The sequence below is a fragment of the Odontomachus brunneus genome, unplaced genomic scaffold (assembly GCF_010583005.1).
Source record: "Odontomachus brunneus isolate Ranch 3 - 2012 unplaced genomic scaffold, Obru_v1 Obru_scaffold_012, whole genome shotgun sequence".
NCBI classification, from domain to species: Eukaryota; Metazoa; Arthropoda; class Insecta; order Hymenoptera; family Formicidae; genus Odontomachus; species Odontomachus brunneus.
In genome coordinates, this window is record NW_022639462.1 from 832041 (window position 1) to 841462 (window position 9422).

The window sequence follows — 9422 nt, forward strand, 5'->3', positions numbered from 1 at the left end:
TATATATATATATATATATATATATATATATATATATATATGTTACTGCTACCATTTTCGAGTTAGGACAACTGAAAAATATGGTTTATACATATGTTATATATATATATATATATATATATATATATATATATATATAACATATATATATAATAGGTTATTATCACCAACATTATAGTAGAATTTAGCAAATAAATTAGCTTCCTTTACCATAATTTACAGTAATTATTTCTCTATGTGATTATGGTTACAAATGCCAAACATTTCGTTCTCAGTGCGTTTCCGTTTCCGAAGTTAAAAAACAGCCCGGGGTCGTCGTCGTCGCCAACAGATACACTTATCTTTCGAGTTAAGGACGCCCCACACGCTCTATCGGCGTGCAAACGACAAACCATTTCCTATGCACACTCTCGTTAGTTTTCTTGTCAGTCGAGGACCGGCGCGAATAATCTGCCTCATTAACGAAACGGATAGAAACCACCTACGCTCCGAGTAAACGCGCGAGAATGTGCGCAGTTATCTACGCTTTGTCTCTACTGCTACTAATTGTCGTGATATTTAATTAAAAACAGACTAGATGTCCGCTTATCTTTTAAATTCCCACTAAACAAACGAAATTCGTCACAGCAGCCGCGGAGCGACACACGGCGATACACACACGCTGGCGATTGGACGCCGGCATGATATACACATTGCAGCACGTCGTCCGCGCGTCTCTCACCTGGTGCGCTTTAACGTGGACACGTGGCTGGATGATTGCCACGTAATACGAGCAAAACGCCACCAGCATGACGCCGGATGACCGGCCTGCAGCGCGACTCGATCGCTCTAGCTGACTCCACGCAATTATAGATCCCTAATTACCACGTAACCCCCGCACCGTGCGCGTCCCACATTCGCTCGCGGCCGCGAGCCGGCTCCGCGCGCTCCTTGCCGCCGCGGAAATAATATCTCCGTGTTTCCTTTCGCACTCCCGTTCAACCGGTGACTCAGGAGAGATTCATTCCGTCCGCAGTGTGACGGATGCCATCGGACTATATCGTTATGCACGGATTATCCCGGCGTGAATCGTGACTTCGATCGGGACCGAGTTCGATGACAAAGCTAGCAACGCAGTTTCAGCCTCGCTGGATATCGTGGATCCGCAAGAAAGACCCGAAACCCCAACGTACCATCCGTGCATCAGCGCCACCTCCTCCGGGGCTATCCTGGACCATCCCAGTCCTCTCTGCAATCTTCCCCCCTCTTCCGCCCCGCGTCCCGCTTTCGTCCTCGCGCGCAGGCCCGATTAATTAATTCCTACCTCATTAGCGAGCGCGGAACGGCCGGGCAGCGTGCTCCTCTCGCTCCTCCGCCGCCTCTTCCTCCTCCGCCTCTGCCACCTCCGTGCGGCGTAAGTGGCGGTAGCGGCGGCGACGACGGCGGCGGATATCGCGAAGCTTACGCGCAGATACGACGCGGCCGCATATTGCATATTATTAATAACACGACTGTTTGTGGACGGCTTTTCCGTTTGCTCGGCTGCTAATTTGTCGGCAGATATTGAATTCAGTCCGCATTAACGACGTGCATTATCAGCGTGGGTGATAAAAAAGAGAAAGAGAGAGAGGGTAGAAAGGGAGAGAGAGAGAGGATGCACGATGTTCGCGGCGCGCGGTCTAGCCACGATGTTTTTCCAACGACGGTCGTTATCTCCTTGTAATCGTACCCGCGTCTCGTTAACGGAACGAATTTAGATTTTACTATCTCTCGGTTGGACGAGAATTCCTTTTTCTCGGTATCGTGTCGCCGTGGCGCCGCGTCCACTGATATTAATAGCGAATTCGGTTGGATGCGCCGTCGCGCACACTTTGGTGCATAGCAAAGGCCGCGTTCCGCACAAAGTGACGTAAAAACATATGCATGGGATATAAGCGGCTCGCCGATGAAACGCTCAGCATAAGTCACCGTATCAGAATTTATGCTGCGCGCTCCAGTGGCCGAGGCACTTTCATGTAATACTCATGCACCCACTTCGGAAAACTCGCGTACGATTGCCTCCAAGTGCGCGCCCCGACGACGCGAGCACGCATCTCGCGTCAAAACCAAAATGCACGAACCGTGCTCAGATTTCTCTCCTTTTTTCCCCTTTCCTTTTTGCGCGACACACCTTACTCCGGGAGTTTCTCCCGCTCTCTTTACGCGTCGTCCGGAAGCGCGACATAATTACGCCGATTTTTTCCGCGAAACGCGACGGTTCTTACTTTTACACCCGGTGCTTCTCATACGCGAGCACGCCCGTTGCTGAATAAAACGCTCGTACGTCCGGTCAACAAAGCTTGAGAAATTGCGCGTTTGCAAACGACTCTCGCTAGACGCGCCTGGACGAGAAAGAGAGGAGGAAAGGGGAATAGAAGGGGAAAGGGAGAAAGAGGGAGCCCCGACGGTCGAAAATGGTGGAAAAATGTCCGAGAAGTTTTAGTTAAATTACTTAGACCGTGGGATTGCCCCGTCCGACGTATACGACAGGGGATAGTGAAGTCGAAAGGAATGAGAGAGAAAGAGAGGGCAAATAGAGAACATCGGTGTATACGTGTATACGTGTGTACGTGTGTACGCGCGCGTCACGTGGAAGTGTGCGAGGAGTTAAGGGGTGACGGTGGTGGGAGGCGGGAGAGAGGTGAGCTATCCCCCAGCTAAGAGGGTTTGCTTGTATCCCCCGAGATGCGCATACGTCATCCGATTAAAATTAGTAATTAGCTAATTAACTTAAGCGCGCAGCACTCCGGACTAAGTAAGTTGACCGCCTGATTATGATGCATCGCTTCTGAGTTCGGTTTCGCGCGAAAAAGGCGCGCGCCGCGCGAAAAATCCACCGGCAGAACGAGAAAGGATGAGAAGGGGACTCTTTCTCTCGCGGTGTATGTCTATGCCGGATCTTTTTGGAAAAATCCACCTTTCGGACACTGAGTTTCTTCGCGAGTTATCCTTCTCGTCTGACTAACGACACGGCTGTCTCGGGAGATGTAAAGTTTTTCGATGATACGATATCCGAAGTGATGCCAATAATAAAAAGTAAAAGTTACGCACAAAAAAAGAATCAGCCGCGACAGCTAAAATACAATCGTGACAGTTAACATGTGTCATTACTAATGCCGTTGTGCTGCCGAAGCTAAATCTGTCTGAACCTCGGCGTTGCAGCAAAAAATATTCGCTAGACTGAGAGTTCTATTATGTCACTGTAAATAAAAGTTCCTATTATATCATTTCACTTTTCTCTCAGATTACACTTTGTACCCGCCAAAAACGGAAAGTGACGCTTCGAGTTGCAACTCGAAACCGAAATTTCCCATTAGTGTTTAACTTAGATTAATGTCCGCTTTAACACAAACACAAAAATCAATGTCTTTTGTACTTACAAGATTACGCTAGTCGATCCTTATTCCATAGAAAGGTGATTTCGTGTCTATCGCGAGCGCGATAATTTTTCCTTCCCAATGATCCTTGTTTCAAGTCGCTGCGACGTTCACGAGCGGAGTTATTCACGATTGTATCGATCCGTGTCTCCGATCGGCCGGCGTTATCGCTGTAGCGAGCTGCGAATACGGCGCGACGCGTGAATGGAATGCGGAAGCGTGAATGGCATATATGTAATACTAGATCTGTTCTTTTCCTCTGCATTGGCGGCACTAGTGCAAGCAGTGTACACTAAAGTGTTCTTTTCAACGATTACGGCGACTTCATCGACGATTATGACGTCATCATCGCTGTTCTTTTCCTCAGTGCAGCGGTACTCAGTATAACAGAACACTACACTGCCTGTCCTAATAGTTTATTCTTTTTAGCTGCACTGCTGAACTGGTGCAATAAGTTAGAGTAAGAAAAAGTATATTTATCTCATTTTAACTTATTGCACCAGTTCAGCAGTGCAGCTGAAAAGAACAAACCATAAGTCTCGAGCTAGGGCAGCGGTGTAGCGACGTACACGAATAAGAATAGGTTGGAATCCTTAAGTAAATAAACAAGCAGCATAATAACTTAATAGCAAAATATCTGTAAGGTAAAATTCAACATAATTAAAGCAATTATGGTATGATTGTACAGACAGAACATTGATATTGATACAGAAAAAGACAGACGAGCATTGCCTGCATCGTAATATTGCGGTATCGCTGAGAGCTCTACGAGCTATATATTCTTAGGTCTGTTCTTTTCCTCTGCACTGGGACTACACTGGGACTGCACTGGCACTGTACTGAACAGTGTAGGAGTTCTGACAAAGAGGAAAAGAACGTCACAGGACAGTGAATAACATGGTGCGTCACATAACTCGAAACTGGGAATTAATTGATTCTTCAGATGAAGAAGAAGAGATGCTTGTAATGTTGCAATCACTCTTAAAAACCATCCAGATAGCACAGAGAATTCAAAAAGAATTCAAAAAGAATTCAATCGTATGTCACCAATTCTGAGATGATCATTTTCAGATGTAAAAAGAATTCTTCAGAGTTCAGTTCAGTGAAAAGAATTCTTTTTGTATCTAAAAATGAACTCAGAATTGGTGACATACGACTGAATTCTTTCAGAATTATGAGTAAACAGCTGATTTCGAGGCGGAGTAACAAGCGACACGAATACGTTACTCCGCCTCGAAATCAGCTATTTACTCATCGTTGCTAAGAGGTAAGCCATTTCTTTTACACACAAAGTCTGTCCTACCGCTTCTCGTGCGCTCATTCGTTTATACATTTTAATTAATTACGGAATAAATATTGAGAAAAATTCAACATAGTATATAACTTTTATGATTATTTTGACCCGTTCTACCCGTACACGGCGGTTGCTCGATCAGTTACCGGACACCCTATATATGGTGAATGGATTGCTCGCGGCGGGCACCTTGCGCATGCGCAATCCCGGCCCGCTACCCCCACTCCGCGGCTCAGATAAGTACAGTGTCCCGTTCACGTACTCGCAGTAGCCACGCGGTCATTCACCTCACAAGTCACAGCGTGAAATACACGATAAGAAATACTTTGTATTTGTGTTGAAATCGCGTTTCATGTAAACATTTTTATGTTAAATTTTTAACGTACTCATGTATTAATTTAGCATGTCAGCATTGCGTGTTATTTTGACTCTTCTTTATGTTTGATATTTTATACTCATCATTTCTACTTGCGTTGATACTTTATACTCATCATTTCTCAATGTAAAATTAACGCAATTTACATGTAAGGGTCAGCGCACGAACATTGCCATAGTTCCTTATGCCATCTTACGTGACAATCTTACGTTACGTGAGACGTAAGCTGAACGTACGACAACACACGAAAACGTTACGTTACATTACAAAAGAATATAGAGGTTCTGTGACAAAGATACAATTTACAAAGGTAAGTACATATATGTACTCAATATAAACATTTCTTATTATGGCTGTAAAAATAAATTATTATTTTTTATTTACTTATTGTTCAATAATCTGATTTAATTACTTTTATCACGGAACTTCTATTTTTTCGTAACGTAACATTTTCGTACGTTCAGCTTACGTCTCACGTAACGTAAAATTGTCACGTAAGGTGGCGTGAGGAACTACGGCAATGTTCGTGCCTAACATGTATATTCTCGATGACACATTTAATTCGTAAAGTGTACTTATAAGTCGTGTCATTTGTTACTATGTTTGCTTTGTATTAAATTAACACAAAAATGAGAGTGGAAACTCTACCATACCTTGTGCTAAATTAATACAAAAATTAACACAAAAATTACCTCGTATTAAATAAACATAAAAATTAGAAATGCCAGCTGAGACATGTGAAGTGTGTTAAATTTAACACAACATTTTTTTTCAACATAGTACGCCGACGCAATACTATGCGTTATACAAGCGTGAATGTCGAGCCTAGACAGGCTGTCTACGTCGCTTTAAACGACTGTAACTCGCGAATGAGTCGATATGAAATAAAAACAATCTCTTTCACTTTCATTTAAAAGAGTCGAGTGGTCGATTAAAGCCTGATAAACGCAATCGCTTTCATTCACGACCATATTCTTCCGATTCCTTTTTTTGTCTCATCCATTGACGAGAATAATATTGTCATTGTAGATCAATATAAAGGAATAGATATCGTGGTTATTTACAAAATGGTAGAGGATCGCTTTATTCAATTTCTGAAACTCTATCTGTACATAAGCATTGGTGCGTGTTGTGTCAGACATTTTATATACATTTCCAAAGTTAATGAAAAAAATATATAATAGAGATTGTGAAAAAACTAAACTTATTTCAAGAGACTAAACTTGTGTATATCCATTAATTATACATGATGTCTGGAATTAGGTGCAGATAGAACTTGTTAAATTGAACAAAAAAAATATTGTACTATTTTGTACATACTCTGTCACGATAATTATATTAATTAATGAAAAAATTTGTCAATCAATGTGCACGATGCGACGGAACTGTGCAAGATTAATTCATTACGGAGTGCCTCGAGATTCACGTGCATAAGATATTTAGAAATAGTTGCCATTTTTTTAGCTACGTAAACAAATATGCGCTTTTAATTTTAAATAATAAGTTTGTATTTCACAGCGTAAAAACGCACTTTACTTGTGATAGCCAACTCTTAGCAAGACGATTAGTTTTTTAGCAGAATTCGAATTAGCCACTGAGATTTAATCAAATATTACTAAGTCATTTCTTCGCGTGCGTTCTTTGGCCACGATCGCGTGTAAATGGATAAAATTATTTGTCGAATAGCAGTCCGTGTTGTTGCGACGGAACGGGATAACTTTTTTGTCAAAACTCGCCGGACGCCCCGACATTCGCAGGTTAAAGAATAATAGGAAGAATAGATCTTTTGTCACATGTCGCGCGCGGTAGCGCGTCGACGAGGGCGTGAAATTGACGTATTATATGCACGAGATGATATCTATGGGGAGAGTCGATCGTATCTCCGTATCCGAGACGGTACTCGCAGCGGAGGGACGCGAGAGTCGAGAGTGATCCAGAAGTGCTTTCTCGTGTTCCTTAACTAACCGTTCGCCGGTCCTCCGGACGTCGCATCGGTCGCACTTGCCTGCACCGAGGAGGAAACGGTGTAGAAAGAGAGAAAGACGAAGACCAAGACGACGACGACGACGATGGCAACATTACTAAGGGCCCGCGTATCTTCACCCACACCCTATCTACTTGGTCGCTCTTATCCTTTCTACCACCCCCGTACAGTCGCGCGGTTACCTTCGGAAAAACTTCGCAAATAGCTTCAAGACCGGTGAAAGCATACGAGCACCGTGGCAATCGCTCGCAATTTGCAACGGCTGCACACGAAGCGTACGAACACTGTTTTTTGAATGATGTCGCTTTGTACGGTGTGAATGTCAAGGGAAAAAGGAGAAAAACGCGAATCGCATCGGGAATTCAAAAGTGAGAAGAGAGCATCCTCGCAAGAATCTGGAACGCCTCCGGGAATTTTTGCGTTTTGTTTCGTCTCCAATAATGCGAATAAATCAAAGTGAATTCTCTATTGATAAATTATAGTTCATTAATTTTCATAGTAATGAAGCAATGGCATCGCTTTCGAGATAAATGATTCAAGTGTGCGTGTGTGTGTGTTCACATAATGTTCACATAAATAAATATATCAAATCTTCGCGAGATTCAGGACCGATTGTTCCAATCTCTTGGTAGGCTACCTACAAAGTCAAAGACAGTCAAATCATGTGTCTGTTCAGTTTGAAGAAAAAAAACGAAAACAGACATATTATTTAACTGTCAGGTAGCTTACCAAAAAGTTAAGACAATCGGCCTTAAGTATATTACTAAGTATACACTTTGCTAAGATGGACGTTATCAGAGTCGCAATTTTAGCCATTTTCGACCTGAATTTCCTAGAATATTCTAAAAGATCAACATGAGATCAACATATATTTGATACACATATCTCTGGCATTGTCTACTTCTCTTTCGTCCCTGATTATCGCCGAGGTTCTAATTCACGTTTAATAAATCCGATAATCGTCTGATTCTATCACTGCTCAAATGAGTCGAAGGTAACAACGAGAGTGACAGACACGAGTGCGATACGACGCGACAAGCACCGGTTGCATGGACTGAAAGAGATGTGGAGATTACTTACTAATAATGTCCTGACGAGATCGCACACACATGACTATCTCAGCACCTTCGATACTTATTTACGCGCGAGACTCACTCCCGATAAACAAAAGACGCGTAAAGCGATGTTGATGTGTCAATGGCAGCTACCGACGTACACACAACAAGATCGACGGCTGCGCAATCTATTCCCTCATAGCACAAGATCTTGAAGAGATATCTTGGGGACTTGTGTGGACATTTAGAAGTCCTCGGAATATTTTTAGGATATTCTAAGGACTTATGCGGACATTTAGCAATCTTCCGGATGTCTTTGGGACATTTTTTTTGTGCTATGTGGGATTGCATATGCCGAAAATTCATACTGCGACGTGAAAGTGTCTCGCGCTCCTACAACAACACCATCTGTGATGCACTCCTGCTAACAGATCGACGCTGCCGCCCGACATCCGCGTCGCGAATATTCTTGGCGCTCGAATATCCTTGTTTCGTTCTTATTCCCTCTGATTATCGTCGAGTGTCTAATTCTAATTGATAAATCCGACAATCGTTCGATTTCGGTCCTGTTTTCGGCACTCTTGCGCGGATATTGTCGGTTCTTAAGTTATATAGGGATTTAAAAGAAAACGGATAAGTAAATAATATAAATGCTAAGTAATTAATAAATAATTTATAGATGCCTACACCTTGATGATATTGAATGGACTTCGAGCAAGGGTGCCGAGAAAGCACTTGTGAGTGATATAACGAGTACTGAACTAGTGTGCGTTTTCTCTTATTTGAACGAGTCCAAGGTAATAATGAGAGAGACAGATGCCGACTCGACACGACGCGACAAGTATGTATTGAGAAGTAGAGATTACTTACTAATAACGTCCTTGCGATATTCCCTGACGATCGCACATCGCTATTTCCGACACTCCCAATATTTATTTCGGCACGAGACTCACTTTCAACGGACAAAAGGCTCTTAAAACGCAAAGCGATGTCGATCGATGTGTTCATGACGGTTGCTCAGCGTAAAGAAATTGAAGATGGTCCCGCAATGCACGACGGGCGCCGAGAATTGAAGCCGCGAAGATGTCGCGCTACTACAGTGGCGTCACCTTCACGCTGATCCTACGGATAAATCGATAAATCGATAAATTTGATAGATCGATAATTTCGATAGACTGATAGTTACTAAAAATTTTCGACCTGCCACATGTATTTCTAGCTACGCGTTTATCACTGTTAGAGGCCTTCGCATACACTTTCCGTAACAGAACCGTAAAACGTAACATAAGAATTGACTAATCACGTTGAGAATCGTCGA

At 42.9% G+C, this 9422-nt stretch overlaps 1 protein-coding gene across 2 annotated transcripts in view; it reads right to left on the reverse strand.

Moving 5' to 3' along the window:
* Window positions 1–9127, reverse strand: part of LOC116840898 (LIM domain only protein 3-like) — a 105055-nt gene extending 95928 nt beyond the window's left edge. Inside the window, exons 1-2 of one of the 2 annotated variants that reach the window (XM_032808224.1) lie at window positions 8975–9127; window positions 3399–3575 (exon numbers count right to left, since the gene is read on the reverse strand). The gene's annotated coding sequence lies outside the window, so the exon portion shown is untranslated. The remainder of the gene's footprint in view (window positions 1–3398; window positions 3576–8974) is intronic. The other variant, XM_032808225.1, reaches the window with a different exon arrangement.
* Between the last annotated feature and the right edge of the window lie 295 nt (window positions 9128–9422).